Here is a 7,672-nt window from a genome sequence, read left to right as displayed (position 1 = left end):
ACTGTTTAGGTTATAAACAAATTAAGGAAAAAAGAGAAGCAGAGGCAGCAGGGCTACGGGAGAGAGAGAGATTATTCACAAAATAGAGAAGCACCCGAGAGAGAGGGGAACGGCGGAAAAAGGAGGAGAGGAAAGAAAAAAAAAAAGATAAGGGTTTTGTTTTGGTGGATTTTTTAGTTTTCCAAATATTTTATTGACCTTCAAAATAATATTGTGAGTACAAAATTCACTTTCCTTGATTTATGTGTAATTCGCTGTTTTATTTATTTATTTATTTTTATTTGTTTGATGTTAGTTTGATTTTGTTTTACATAAAGATGATAGATTAATTTTAATTATTTTGATTAGTTGTGGATATAAGATTTAGGGTTTATAGATGATAGATTGATTTTAAGTATTTTGACTAGTAGTATATGTAAAGTTTAGGGTTCTTAGATAAGTGATTGATTTTAATTACTTTGATTAGTTGTGTAGGTAAACTTTAGGGTTTTTAGATGATTGATTAATTTTAATTACTTTGATTAGATGTATATGTAAAGTTTAGGATTTTTAGATGATTGATTAATTTTAATTATGTTGATTAGACGTATATGTAAGATTTAAGATTTTTAGATGATTAATAGATTGTAATAATTTTAATTAGTTGGGTATGAAAGGTTTGGGATTGTTTTAGTCGATTGATTAATTTTAATTATGTTGATTAGATGTATATGTAAGGTTTAAGGTTTTAGATGATTAATTGATTGTAATAATTTTAATTAATTGAGTATGTAAGGTTTGGGATTTTTTTAGATGATTGATTAATTTTAATTATGTTGATTAGATGTATATGTAGGGTTTAAGATTTTTAGACGATTGATTAATTTTAATTATGTTTATTAGATATATATGTAAGATTTAGGATTTTTAGATGATTAATAGATTGTAATAATTTTAATTAGTTGGGTATGAAAGGTTTGGGATTGTTTTAGTCGATTGATTAATTTTAATTATGTTGATTAGACGTATATGTAAGGTTTAGAATTTTTAGATGATTAATAGATTGTAATAATTTTAATTAGTTGGGTATGTAAGGTTTGGGATTTTTTAGATGATTGATTAATTTTAATTATGTTGATTAGATGTATATGTAGGGTTTAAGATTTTTAGATGATTGATTAATTTTAATTATGTTGATTAGATGTATATGTAAGGTCTAAGATTTTAGATAATTAATTGATTGTAATTATTTTAATTAGTTGGATATGTAAGGTTTATAATTTTTAAATGATTGACTAATTTTTAATTATTTTGATTAGACGTGTATGTAAGGTTTAGAGTTTTTGGATGATTGATTGATTTTAATTATTTGCATTAGTTGGGTATGCAAGGTTTAGGGTTTTATTTTGGGTGACTTTATTAATTCTTTGAGTGATTCTTTGATCTTCAAAAATTATTGTGAGTACAAAATCCACTTTCCTTGATTTATATTTAATTCTTTGTTTTTATTTATTTATTTAATATTAGTTTGATTTTGTATTCACACAAAGATGATAGATTGATTTTAATTATTTTGACTGGTGGTGTACGTAAAGTTTTGGGTTCTTAGATAATTGATTGATTTTAATTACTTTGATTAGTTGTGTAGGTAAAGTTTAGTTTTTTTTTAGATGATTGATTAATTTTAATTATTGTGTTTAGTTGTGTAAGTAAGGTTTAGGGTTTATAGATGATTGATTTTAATTGTTTTGATTAGTTGTATATGCAAGGTTTAGGGTTTTTATATGGATTGATTTTATAATTGTAATCACACTTATGATTATATAAAATTAAAATAAACTTAGAATGCATAGATATTAGTTAGAGGATGGATTGATTCGTTATTTTTATTTATTTATTTTTATTTTGATATTGTATTGATTTTGTATTTGCATGTAAATGAAGGATTGATTTTACTTATTTGGATTAATTGTGTATGCCATGTTTATGATTTTTATAGGGATTTATTTTATGGTTGTAATTACACTCATGGTCATATGAAATTAAAATTAATTATGAACCTTTAGATAAATTCCTTATACTCCACCATGACTCCTTGGATTGTTGTTTTATTTGAGTGATGGGGAGAAAGAGTGTATAAAAAAGTGAGGATTATGAGAGTTGTTTAATGCCTTATGCCCTGCATTGTAATATTTGTCTCATGATGTTGATGAGATGTTATTTATATTGTTGCCTCGTTCTCATGAGTAGACGAGTGCTTTGATTTGCGCGCGTACGTATATGCTAACCATCCGGGGAGTGTGAGTCAAACTCAGGACGATATCCCCGCGCAAGTTTGGCTTCGGAGCGGTGTTAGGTATACGGGAGGCACATGGGATATATGTGTAGGCCGGAAGGGGAGAGCCGAAGTGGTGGAGTTAAGGAACAAAGAATTTAATTATGAATGTATCAGTATAGTGTGTATGATACTGTTATGTACATGATAAAAAAAAGTAAAAGATCTTGATAAATTATGAAATTTGAGAAGAGACATGTATATGTAATTTTGGACAACTCTTGTGTTGTAGCTTTTTATTAAAAAGATCGATTAGAACTTATAATCGGATGACCTTGGTTATTGTCAGTTTGATTCTCTTTGGTAATGCAGATTTTAGAGACTGTTTTAACCCACGAAACGAGCTCATTTTTTATTGGTTTCACGTAAACTGAAGTAAAACATTATTCTGCACACTTTTCGTGTTTTGAAATTTTTCGGAAAAAAAATCATCTTAGGGCAGTTTTGGTTCGTTTTCAGCTTCAGATTTTTCGATTGAGTTCTGTCTAGATTTTTATATCAAGTTTTTCTCTTAACCTATTCAGTTTCTGTTAAATTCGTTCGCGCTATCTTATAGGAAATTTGATTCTGTATAACTTTCGTTCTTTGAGTTTTGATCAATTCGAATTATTTAAGTATGAAACGGTGTAATTTTATATTTTTTTCATTAAGTTACTTATGATTAAATTATACTAACTTTATTTGTTTTGCAGGATGGTGGGTCTTACTAACTTTTTATGTAGGGCTGACCCACCATATTTTTATTTCTATATTGTCTATTCTATAATCAATTTATATTTCGTTGTATACGGATAAGAAACTAAATGCCACCGTATCTCGGGAAACTACCCATTCGTCTCGGTGCGGTTGGAACTACTTGTCTTGTCTCGTGATAAGAAATAATATACTTTTTGTTTGTGTCTGATGGACACGTGGGTGTCAATTCTTGTACTCATACCAGTATACCTGTATACTGACCCGTTTTGTCCCTTGGCAGCTCGGGTGCGTTCTGTTTGAGCGCAGCTGAGCTTCCTTTGCAGGATTAGTTGAGGCTACGGTGGTGACGTGAAGTAACTAAAGTTTTTGGGCATATCTCTTGGATTTCTTTTGTTCTCTTGAGCTTAGAGTTGTTAGTAGTTCATGTATTTATTATTATTTTTTTATATGACTTTAGTATTAGAATAATTTGGCATGGTTTGTAACCGTACTTTATTTAAGTTGTTTTGACTAGTTGTTGCTACCTTAATGTTGAGGTATTTGTTAGTTATGAATTTGTGGTGGATGGTTTAGTTTGCGTTTAGTTTTTTTTATTTCACCCCTAGGATTTGGATGATGGAATATTAATTAGGGTTTAGTCATAATTTAATATTTAATTGTCCAAATTTTGGGGCGTGACAGTCTGACCCCAACTGGCCTACCAGCTGCAATGGTGGACATGTTCTTAAGTGACCCGGGCAGAGGACTCCGCGGAAAGACATTGTAAGAGGTGTTCACGTTAGTCATTGCAGAAGGGGCGACAACAGTATTAGAATGTTTATTTTTGTGGATGTTTTATGGACGTACATAAATGTTTTGTTTTTCTGTGAACACAAAACATTATGAGGGGGAAACTGGTTTCGTAGTTGTCGTACGTTACATTTTTTGGTAATGGTGAATGGTTCACCAACAGTTTAATCGTTGGTTAGGATGCGTTACTTTTCTGGACATAAATGTTGACATTATTTGGTAAGTAATTGAGAGGGTGATTTATGCTCCGGCGTTGGGCCGAGGTATAAACCGAACAGGTTGAGGGCCCAGCAGAGCATTGGGCCGAGATGATCGACTGATCACCCGGAGATGGGCTACCAGAACTTGGGCCGGGCAGAGTTTGGACTGTGTGCTGCCCCGAACCGTGCAGAAGGTGCTCGGCCAGGAAGTGACCGGTCAGACCGGGATGCTCGGTCCGAGGATTGTCGAGACCAGACAGACCGAGAGGCCGGCGCTCGGAAAGGCGCGGTCAGCCGAGGTAGTTGACTGACCGGCGAAAAGGCCGACCAAAGGAGGAGCCCGGGCTAAGCTTTGCCGAGATGACGCCTAGCCCGGTCCTTCATTCGGTTATCCGGTCAGGCGCTTAAGGTATGAAGCATGGTACGACCGAGGTAGGGCAGCTCGGCTGCCGAGCTTCAGCTATGCTGGCAGGCAGTTGGGAGCAGGTGATGAACGGCATGGTTTATGCTGACAGATGGGATAGCAGAGCCACGTGTCAGGAGATGACAGAGAGTGGATATGGGGCACAGAAGGTATATAAGCATGTCTGCGCCCCTCCATACGGGACAGACGAACATACCTGTAAGAAATCCTTACACCAAAACACTCTCCCTTCTCTCTATCTATCCCCTGTGTGTGTTCTAACTTGATCGTCGGAGGGGTTTTCCGGCCACACACCGCCGGGTAGCTCACCGTTTTTGTGCTCGCAGGTGATCGGACAGAAACGGAGCTTGGAAGAAAGGAGTACGGGCACGCCGGAATATTTGCTCCCCGTACAATTGGCGCCGTCTGTGGGAATACCGACAGACAAAACCTTGTCTTCCAGGTTCATCTGATCGCCGTCCATGGCAAACAACGACGAGTTCCCGTTGTCCGCCATCGATGGAGCCACCCCGGAGTATACCCGAAGGAGAGAGGGACCACCTGCCGTCCATCCAATGGCTGAGTTGGGGACGCCCACTGGGGGACAGTCAGGAGACGCGCGGGATAAGCGCGGAAGGAGTCATGGGCATTCACGGAGTCCAGACGGTCACCGGCGGAGAGACTCACACGCCAGGCGACTGGAAAGCAAGTTAAGGGACCAAGACGCTGTCATCAGGCGGATGGCGGCGGAGATGGAGGATCTTAAACGGCATGTCAAAGGGAAAGGTGTAGCTGGAGTGGGTGACCACAGTGAGCGCACCCTATCCCGCCGTTCAGGCGGGCAGAGCCAACGACATACTCAGTCCATATCTATCACCAGAAGTTACCAGGTTGGTGATTCCGACGTGCGTGCAGAAAAGTCCAGCGCGCAAGACAGCACCTACAAACCCTCACGTCCGGCGACGACGTCGAGGTATTCTTATTCAGCTCAGTCAGAGGACTTACGGGCAGTATTAAGGGAGCGGGCTCGCCGGCGCGAAGCTCAGAGAATACCAGCTTTCCAGCGGCTCTCCTATGGGGTTCATGCCAGCGAGGAGGTCGGAATGCCTCCACCCCGCCAAACAGTGCCAGCATTTGAAGATACAGACCTGGCCAGGCTGAGTGCCACCCCTTTTTCCCTGGAAATAGAAACAACGCCGCTTCCGGCAGGCTTCCACCAGCCTAAGTTCACGCTCTACGACGGCAAAACCGATCCTTACATGCATGTGAGCCACTTCCGTCAGGTCATGGCCGGACATAGGCGGAATGACGGACTTATGTGCCTAATCTTCCCGTCCAGTTTAGGTGAGCTGGGCTTAAAGTGGTTTGAGAGGTTGCCGGAAGGGAGCATACAACGGTGGCATCAGTTGGCCGAAGCGTTTGTTACGCGCTTCAAAACCAACACAAAAACACCAAAGGAAGTTGATCACTTGCTGAGTGTCAAGATGGAACTGTGCGACACATTGAAGGCATACAATTCAAGGTATTGGGAGACCTTCAACGAGATCCTGGATTGCCCGGTCAACCTTGCCATCACGCAATATAAGCGAGGTCTCCCGGTCGGACATAGACTGCGGGATTCGCTTACCATGCACCAACCGACCTCCATGGGCCAGCTCATGCAGCGCATCAATGAGCACATCCGAGTGGAGGATGATGCGTCAGCTTCCACCGTGAAGGCCACTCCGGTCGGAACAGACAAGAAGACAGCAGGCAAAGTGCACGCAGTTGGGCAAGAGTCCAGTCGCTCAAATGACCGAGCAGAGGAATCAGACCGAGGTTCAAATCGTAAAAACCGGGGTAGAGGACGTCGGAATGACCGGGATGACTACCCCCGTGATGACGTTGAGGACGCAAACAGGAGAATGAAGGCAAGGACTGGCATAACCACGGTCTTCAAGATTCCAATCTATCGCATACTTAGCGAAATCCGAGACGAGGAGTATGTCCGGTTTCCTGCTAAGTTGGGCGATGGACAAAAGGGGTACAATCCGCGGTATCGTTGTACGTTTCACCGAGAGAGGGGCCACCGGACTGAGGATTGTTTGCCTCTGCGACAACACTTGGAAGAACTGGTTGCGGCCGGGCATCTGGACCTTTACATTGATGGCGGAGTGAAACCGAATCAGGCTCCGGTCGATCCCAGGGGACAGGGCGACCGAGATGCACCACCTCAGGGAGTAATTAATGTCATCCACGGAATCGTGGAACCAGAGCGTGTTTGCGAACTCCGGGGCATGATTAAGAAGGCAGAGCATATGAGGGAGGTTTTGTCAGTACAGCCTGCCATCAAAAGGGGGAAGACAGAGGAGAAAGACGTGATCAGTTTCACCTCAAGGGATTTAGAGCGTATCCAGACGCCGCACAACGATGCTCTTGTCGTAACATTACGCGTCAAAGAATTTGTTGTTAGACGAATCTTGATCGATCAGGGAAGCTCGGTCGAGATCATGTATTATGATGCGTTCAAACAGCTCAAACTTCGTGAGACAGACTTGGCACCGGCCACTTCGCCACTGGTTGGATTTAACTCGCAGCCGGAGTGGCCATTGGGAAAGATTATCCTGCCGGTCAAAGCGGGATCCGTGGTCAAGCAAGTGGAGTTTTGGGTGCTACAAGTGCCTTCCACATACAACCTTATCCTTGGAAGAGGATGGCTTCACGCCATGCAAGCCGTAGCATCGACCTACCACCAGGTGATGAGATTCCCCTCGGCTATGGGGGCAATCGAGGAGATTTGGGGTGATCAGGTCATGTCCAAGCAGTGCTTCGTGGCGGTCAACGGGAGCCGAGCTGCCAAAGGATTCGTTCAAATGATCGAGGGACCGGAGGACCAGTGTGTCTTGGATGATGTTGGCACCAAAGCAGAAGACAAGGCAGTTGAAGAATTGGTTGAGGTGCGGATTGATGCCGAGCAGCCGGACAGATTCTTCTTGCTCGGTTCAAGTCTCTCGGCCATGGAGAGAACCGAGATGATTGAGTTTTTGATGGCGAATATCGAAGTCTTTGCATGGTCGCCCTACGACATGCCCGGCCTTGACCCAAGTTTTATCTGCCATCACCTCAATGTCTTCCCTGGCGCCAAGCCAGTCATCCAGCGAGCAAGGAGGTCGGCGCTGCATCACGCCGAGGTAGTGGCAGAGGAGGTAAATAACTTGCTTGAAGCACGAGCAATACAGGAAGTGCACTACCCTCGGTGGATTTCCAACACGGTAGTGGTGCCTAAGAAGA

The sequence above is a fragment of the Camellia sinensis genome, chromosome 12 (assembly GCF_055761805.1).
Source record: "Camellia sinensis isolate YWXY chromosome 12, ASM5576180v1, whole genome shotgun sequence".
In the NCBI taxonomy this organism is placed as follows: domain Eukaryota; kingdom Viridiplantae; phylum Streptophyta; class Magnoliopsida; order Ericales; family Theaceae; genus Camellia; species Camellia sinensis.
This window is presented reverse-complemented; position numbering follows the sequence as displayed.